At 50.5% G+C, this 8,281-nt stretch overlaps 1 long non-coding RNA gene across 2 annotated transcripts; it reads left to right on the top strand.

Moving 5' to 3' along the window:
* Window positions 1–6,931, top strand: LOC148005110 (uncharacterized). 2 transcript variants are annotated; one of them, XR_015622864.1, is made up of 3 exons: window positions 1–757; window positions 1,778–1,898; window positions 4,724–5,399. It is a non-coding gene; the product is annotated as an uncharacterized LOC148005110 (long non-coding RNA). The 2 variants fall into 2 exon arrangements; XR_015622863.1 differs by lacking the exon at window positions 1–757 and adding an exon at window positions 1,471–1,603 and having other exon boundaries at window positions 4,724–6,931.
* The last annotated feature ends 1,350 nt before the right edge of the window (window positions 6,932–8,281 follow it).

Raw genomic sequence — 8,281 nt, 5'->3', positions numbered from 1 at the left:
GAGGAGAGAGAGCTGGGTTTCTGTGCTGTCCCCTATGCCTCTGGCTCAGGCACCACTGCCCATGCCAGTGTGTCTCTTCGTCACCTCCAAGTCACCCCTGGGTCTCGTGGTTCAGCTCAGGGTCCTGCCTGCCTTCACCATGAGGTCTCAAAGAAGCGACTAGACGAGCCCCGACTGCTGTCGATAGTGACCGGTGAGAGAAGACGCTGGCTAGAGACCGGGCAGAGAGTCTGTCAAGGATGTGTGTGGGCAGCAGGGGTCACTTCTGAATAGCTCCTGACATCCAACAATGGCTTGAGACAGCACCCTGGGAGCCTGGCCCTACAGCCAGTCAACAATGTGGATGTGCCTGCTCCAGATGAGCTCTAGAATCCTCGCCAAGGATGGAGCCGCCCCGCCTGGTTTCCTCCCAGGCTGTCCTGGAGACCACCCACATGGACTCTATCTGCTTGGCTTAAGCTAAACCCACTGTCTCTAAGCTGCACACGTCCTTCCTCTCAGGACCTCTAAGCCCAACAGCTGACCGTGGCACGCATCAGGGCCACAGGGAGAGGGGTATGAGAGTGGATTGGAGCAGAAGAGACTGACACAGCTCCCGCTTGGACTGGCTCCTGAGAACGCTGGCCTCTGAAAGAGCCTGCCAGATCTGAGGGCCTAGCACTGCTTTGACCTGCTCTGACCTCTGTGTCTTCCTGGATCATCTGTCCCATTGGTAACAGACCTCTCCTCTCATCAGCATCAAGAGTTCCACTCTTAGGTAATCGCTCAAGCTGAGGCCGTAGTAGTCTCCCCTCCTCCTGACCTCCAGTCTACATCCCACCTACCGTCCTATACAGGTCCCACCCAGAGCCCTGGCTCTCCCGAATTCTGTCCTCCACACATGCACACATCTTTCTAGAACATGCATCCTTTTGCATATTCTGGTGGTCAGGACCACAGGATCGGATTCCAATCCTCGTTGGATAGCCTCTGACAGCTGAAGCTTTATTAAAGAGGAGAAATAAAGGCCAATTGTTGGATTGCTTTGAGAATGAGACGTGAGTGACTTGGTGAGGCCAGGGTTGGTCACGCTGGGATATTCAGGAAGGACAGTGATTGTGTGCCGATGTGACTGTGGCAGTGGTCACTGCTCCTGTCATTATCTCTAGACAGATGCAGTTCTCTGTGGACTGCATAGATCTCTCTGTGTGTCTATCCAGCCCTAGACTCTCCTGGTACCCTGTATGAATGGTACAGGAAGGGGCTGTTAGAAACTGGTTCATGTGGAAGGAGGTAGGTACCTTTGGGAGGGCGAAAGGGCCCTCTCTCTCCCCAGCGGTGGACAGATCCAAGGAGATGATCCTGTGTTGCTTTGGTTACTTGACTGACAAGAGAAGTCCCCACCCCAGCCCCTGGCCCCGCCCTTGGCCCCACCCTTCCCCGCTCTGCCCCTCCCCTGCCTGCTATAGGACCCACCCTTTTCTGCTTGGTAGAAAAGGAGACTTGGGAAAGGGGTTCATTCTCCAGACTTAGGTGTCTTCCAATCTCTGTAAGAGGTGACCGAAGGCCCAGGACCCTGCCTCCAGAACCATGAGGTAGCCAAGGGTAACACTCAGGACTTCAGGTTAGGACTCTGGGTGCTGAGGCTCCCAGGTTTCTCATGGGCATGCCGAAACCCCGTGTTTAGTGCGTCTTGTGCTAACTCTTTGCAAAGTAGGGGCCAGGCAGCCTTCCCTTCAGGCATTCCCAATCATGTGCATCAGAGCCGAATCTGAGGATCCCTTTCTTTATCTCACAGCCCCAGATGTCTTCCCTGAACCTTCCTGAGTCAGAGAAAGCATCGTTCCCCAAGGCCGGCTGAAACTTTGCGCTCTTGGCCTCTTCTGGTTCATCTAGAGGAAGGGAAATGACGTCATGAGGTAAACCACAAGGCTGGGCGCCCGGTGAGCTTTGCTTTTCAGCAAAAGTCATTTTGCTGAAATACAGAAGGGACAGAGAGTCTGGGTCATACTGGTTAGAGACAGGCAGGGAAGACAACAGGATTTTTAACCCGGAACTCTGAGAAGGAAGGCGTTCCCAGACAAGCCAGCCATAGAGGCCAGGCAGGGTAGACAAATGGCTGATCTAGAAGTCTCGATTTTCTGTGTGGCAAGTCACCTTCTAAGCAGGGCAACCTAATGGGCACTGTGCTTACAAGGTCTCCAGTGGAGCTCTTTAGAATTCAAGATCATGTTTACCATGGTGCAAGAGGAGTGACAAGAATAACAAACTCAACGACACACGCTGTTAATGTCTGTCACCTTCTCTCTGTGACCCTTTGAGATGTGACCCCAATGCACTGGTAAGCAGCAGGAGGCTGGTGGCTCCCTGGTCTCGGCTTCCAACTCTCCATGTAAAGCTTATTTGGCACCAGGCTACTGGTGGCAGCTTCAGTCCTGTGTGACTGGCTCCCACTTTGAGCTCCAGCTCCCATCTGCTACTTGTACCCCTAGAGAAGTCTGCTGCCCTTGGCAAACCTGGCCCTCTTCAACCTTCAAATGCTCTGCCTCATGGGGCTTATTTCTTCTTGTTAATTCTTTCCCTTTATAAGACAAACAGCCCATGGGAGGCTCCTCCACTATTAGAGCATGAGGGACTATCTAGACCCCATACCTACCCAAGTCCTGCCCCTCACTGATAGCTGGAGCCACAGAAGGACAAGGATGCAACCAGGACCACATACTTAGCAAGAGTGAGAAGACAGCGCTTTTCCCTTGCTGTGGTTCCTCCCTCCCCAGCACTGAGGCTAGATTCTTGTTCATCTCCTTACTCCATCTCTTTACCCATGTCCTTACTCCATGTCCTTACTCCATGTCCTTACTCCATCTCCTTACTCCATGTCCTTACTCCATATCTCCTTACTCCATGTCCTTACTCCATGTCCTTACTCCATGTCCTTACTCCATCTCCTTACTCCATCTCTTTACCCATGTCCTTACTCCATGTCCTTACTCCATCTCCTTACTCCATGTCCTTACTCCATATCTCCTTACTCCATGTCCTTACTCCATGTCCTTACTCCATGTCCTTACTCCATGTCCTTACTCCATCTCCTTACCCATCTCCTACTCCATGTTCTTACTCTATCTCCTTACTCCATGTCCTTACTCCATGTCCTTACTCCATGTCCTTACTCCATATCTCCTTACTCCATCTCCTTACTCCATCTCCTTACTCCATCTCCTTACCCATCTCCTACTCCATGTTCTTACTCTATCTCCTTACTCCATGTCCTTACTCCATCTCCTTACCCATCTCCTACTCCATGTTCTTACTCCATCTCCTTACCCATCTCCTTACTCCGTGTCCTTACTCCATCTCCTTGGTCTGTGTCCTTACTCCATGTTCTTACTCCATCTCCTTACCCATCTCCTACTCCATGTTCTTACTCCATCTCCTTACTCCATGTCCTTACTCCATCTCCTTACCCATCTCCTACTCCATGTCCTTACTCCATGTCCTTACTCCATGTCCTTACTCCATCTCCCTACCCCATCTCCTTAGTCTGTGTCCTTAGTCCATTGTGCTAATTGGACAATACCATAGACTGGCTATGTTATGAAGAAGCTATGAGTTCTGGCTTATGCTTCTGGTCTAAGACTAAAGAGTCATATCTAAGGATGGCTTTGTTGCTGAAGAATCTTGAGGTAGCACAGGACATCACATGGTAAGAGACCTAGGAAAAATGGCTGATATAAGCATACTGGAGCAGTGGTTCTCAACCTTTGGAGTCCAAAATACCCTTTCACAGGGGTTAAACTATTGGAAAAAAACAAGACATTTACATTACAATTCAGAGCAGTAGCAAAATTAAAGTTATGAAGTAGCAACAAAAATAATTTTATGATTGGGGGAGTCACAACCACATAAGGAACCATATTGAAGGGCCACAACATTACGAAGTTTGATGGCTCACGAGAGCAGAAACCTAGTTCCCTCTTAAAGGTCCTACCTGGCCCCACCTTTTATTGTCTTGTAAAGCAATTTAAATTTCAACAAGAGTTTGAAAAGAACAAAACACTTTCAAACAGCAGCACAATGTACCCTGAAGTTCCCATCAGTTATCTCTAAGATACAACCAGCTCTGAATGGAGGGCGATCCTGGGCTGAGGAGTGTTGTGAGGGGTGCAGTGGAGCTGGGACAGGATCCTCAGAGCCAGAGGTCACCATCAGAAAGACACGTATTGTCCTTTTCCAAGAGCAGCATGATACATTAGGCAGGAGAATTAGCTATAATTAACTATGACTCCAAACCCATGGTTCACTGTACCCCAGTGATGGTTTGCTGATTGTGGTCCAGGGTGACACAAAGCCCTGAGGGAAAAGCCAAAGCGCCTCCTGGACCAGCCAGATGCTGTGCAAGTTCTCTTCCCGAAACCTGGAATCGGGGCATCCCTTTGACCTGGTCACTGGGACTTTAGAAATGAGTGAGGGGTATAGGAAGGGCTGGCAGAGAGGCAATGTTATAAGGCCTGGGATTTTCTTTTCTGCTCCATGGCTTCTGCATCCTTGGTTGTAAAGTGAGAAGTCAGCTGGTCTCTGGCATGTTCCCTGCTCTGAGAACCAGGCTGTGCCCAGCTAATTTTTTTGGGAAGGTCAGGGTGATTTAAGGCAGGTATAGGGGTGAGGTCTGCACCCACTCCTTACTCCAAGACCCTCTGGACTAAGCTTGGAGCCTGCTTCCCCTGACTTCTCATCTTTCCAGGGCACCCTGAGACCAGACTGCCAGAAACTCAAGAGTCTGCTTTCTTTTGCTTCATCTGCAAGGAGAGGCATGCGGTGTCTAAGCTGAAAGGCCTCCTAAATTTGATTTCACTAACTGTTCCTTATATGCAGTGAGTGAGGCCAAGAGAGGACAGAGGGTTTATCCGAGGCCACAGGCGAAGCCAGAGACCGGGACTCTTCCCACCACATCAGCTGCTTCATGTTTGTGCCTGAACAAAACACTCTCAAGGGAGAGCTGGGAGCAGCAGGGCTGGGATGATGTCTTCCTCACCATCTCTATGAACACTGACGCCGTCGTCAACACTGTCAGGCCTGCCCCTTCAGCACTAGCACAGTATCCTAGGTGCATCACTGTTTGATCATTTATTCATTCATTCATTCACTCATTCACTCACTCATTCATTCTCAGCGGCTGCTCAGGCTGCCAATGAGAAGCAGACTGCCTGGCTCTCTTACTAACTGGTTTGTGACCTTGAGTGAGCTCCTCTTCCATCTGCTTCAGCTCCTTGGCTGTGGAAAGGATACCAGCATGTTCCTCAGGGTGCCTTGGGAGGCTTAAGTCAGTCACTGCTGTGAAATGCTCCGAGCAGGGGCCCTCACCTATTTTGTGCCTAGGCAATGCTACCATTCATTTGCCTACTCGGCTCCACCTATTTAAAAAAAAAAAAAAAAAAAAAAGATGTGAGATATTTCACATTGGCAGCCTGTAAAAAAAAGCACACGAGCCTAGGACCGGAACAGTGAATGTTGGACTCAACACACTGCTGTGTCTTAGGCCTGACGGTGAAGGCTGTTGGTATTCAGAGCTCCTTCTCTCGTCACAGAAGATACACCAGCCTCTTGGGAGAAAAATGTTTCTGGTTCATATTTTACAAATGGCCGTAGTGCAATGGCCCTCCTGTAAGAATCATTCCACCGCCTTTTTCAATCGATCTCTGAAAAGCCCAAGGTCTCCTCCCTGCCTCCAGCTCACCATGCCATACTTCAGCTGTCCAGGAAGATGCTTGGAGAAGCCAGAGTTGACAGTTTGGGGCACCAGGGGAAACACTCGAGAAGAGTTGAGTGACCTGAGACACAGGGCCTTCGCTCTGATGCAGAGGGAACCCCACGTCCCAGCAACCTACCAGCACCCAGAGCACTGAGCGCCCAGGAGTGGTTGCAGAGAATTCCCGGAGCTGCCACACGCTTCCTCATGTTGGCTCCCCCTTCTCTCAAACACAGCAAATGCTGAGAGGGAGGGCGAGTGGAGTGCACCATACTAGAGCACTGGAAAGGCGAAAGGCGATGGGACCCAGTGTGGAGGCTCTCTTCATCTCCTCCAGGACCCTGGTGAGTGGCAGATCTCCGAGTGTGGCCTGAAAGCATCTCCATGGACAGATGTTACCCGAGGATTGAACCCCACATGTAAATATAGTAGGTGTGTACAGTCACAAAAGCACACACATTCCCTCACATGTACCCCAGTGCTCAGGCCTGACGAAAAGGACAAACCCATCCTGTAAAATTCTCTCTATTGCAGAAAATGTGTACACCACCCAGTTCTCTGGCACCTCCTAGCTCAGGGATTCCATCCTGGGCTCTGGTGAAGGTTACTTTCCCACCCCACAACTCTCTCCCAGACCTTAGGTATTATTCTGGGGAATCTCTTCCCCAGAAGCCTATAGCTCCCTGCTGTAAGTATTCAAGAGGTCGGGAAGTATTTTCCTGCTTGCACTCATCAGTGCAGACAGTAGACAAAGGTATGAGGCCCCTCCCTAAGGGCATCTCCCATTGGGCTCCGAGAATAGCCATGCCTCTCTGCTCTGCCTTCCTTATTTCCTGAGTATGCCACTTGGGAGAATCAGACCAGCCAGGATGACTTGCCACACCAAGGTTGGCAAACACATGAGTCATGAGAATCATTTGCCAAAATGTTTGTTTGGTTTGGTTTTTTGAGACAGGGTTTCTCTGTGTAGCCCTGGCTGTCCTGAAACTCTGTAGACCAGGCTGACCTCAAACTCAGAGATCCACCTGCCTCTGCCTCCCAAGTGCTGGGACTAAAGATGTGCACCACCACCGCCTAGTGACAGAAGGTATTTTTGAGGGACAGTGTAAGCATTGATTCTTAACCTTCCTAAGGCTGTGACCCTTTAATACGGTTCCTCGTGTTGTGGTGACCCCAACCATAAAGTTATTTTGTTGCTACTTCATAACTTTAATCTTGCTAGTTGTGAATCAGAATATAAATATCTGATATGCTAACCCCAATGCAGTGGTGACCCACAGGCTGAGAACCTCTGCTCTGAGATGTGAGTGTGAAGGAAGTCCTAGCTGCTCCTTGGACACATCCTAGAGAGCCACCATTCCTGGAGTGAGTGGGCACTAGGACAAGACATAGTTCCATTTGGTTTAGGGCTTGAGCTTGGCTGGTGGCTGGAGTGTGTCCAGTCCCCTCTAGCTTCTCTGTCCCCATCAAATCTTAGCGGACTCCATTAACCTTCTCCCCACCCATGGCTCCAGCCCTCTGGCCATGCATAACTGTTCTTCAGCTGTTTCCTGAAGGACACTGCGACAATGTTTTCTAGGCAGATGGCTCAGAGTGTCAGTGACTCTCAATGGCTACGGGAAACAGCAGACTCCTGGGCCTTGCAAGGCAGCCACACATTTACCCCCCCCCCCCCCCCCGTACTTCAAACCCAAAGGGCTTAGGCCTCTCAGGCTCCAGGCCCAGCACTTGCTAGGAACACAGTCAAGTTTGGGAACCAGATGGGTAAGTTATATGAAGCTAAAATGGACAAGGCTCTAAATGGAAGCTTGAAGTCTTTGTAAGAGAGAATGTTAGACAGAAACACAAAGGCGACGGCCCTGTGAAGACAGGGCAGGTTGATACGCATGCCAGTCAGGCACTTAGAAATTGCTGACCCAAGCCAGAAGTGAGTAGAGGAGCAGGATGTGGTCTTAGAGCCTCCAGAAAGAAGCAGTGTATCAAGGTCTGTGGGTCCCTGGTGCTGTAAGACTGGATTCCCTGGCAGCTGAAGCAAGAGCTCTGCCCACCTCTTCAGTCCACTAGAAGAGTCAAGTCCACTTTTCCTTAAGCAGCTTCCGCCATTCAACAGGGAGAGGCTATCTCTGTGATAATGGATATAAGGTGTATCAGTCAGACCCTGGTTGGTAAGGAGCAGCTCTAAAGGGCACTTGTCATTACCGATGCTGGTTTATTGCGACGCCAGAGCAGCGGCCTTGTCACAGCCTGGGTTCCTCAGGGAGAAGGCACTCAGGAAGAGGCTAAGGCTAAACCTCTGTCGGCAGAGACAGGGGGAAAGACACAACATGAGACAAAGGGGGTTGTGCCCACTGGGAATTATGCGGCTACCATTGCTCTATCCCGTCCTACTGTTGGTGCACCTAGACTGCTGGGCCTTTCTGTGTTCACAGCCATCAGCCCTTGAGCTTAGACTCCCTGAGAAGAGGTGACATCCCAGGACAAGCCTCTCCCTGCAGCTAAGGCCATCCCTGAAGGGGCAGACAGCTGAAGAGACGCACCCCCAGTCACTGTGGC

This window comes from Rattus norvegicus, chromosome 6 (assembly GCF_021556685.1).
Source record: "Rattus norvegicus strain SHRSP/BbbUtx chromosome 6, alternate assembly SHRSP_T2T, whole genome shotgun sequence".
Taxonomy (NCBI): domain Eukaryota; kingdom Metazoa; phylum Chordata; class Mammalia; order Rodentia; family Muridae; genus Rattus; species Rattus norvegicus.
The sequence above is the reverse complement of the archived record's forward strand: the minus strand, read 5'-3'. Positions and strand labels throughout refer to the sequence as shown.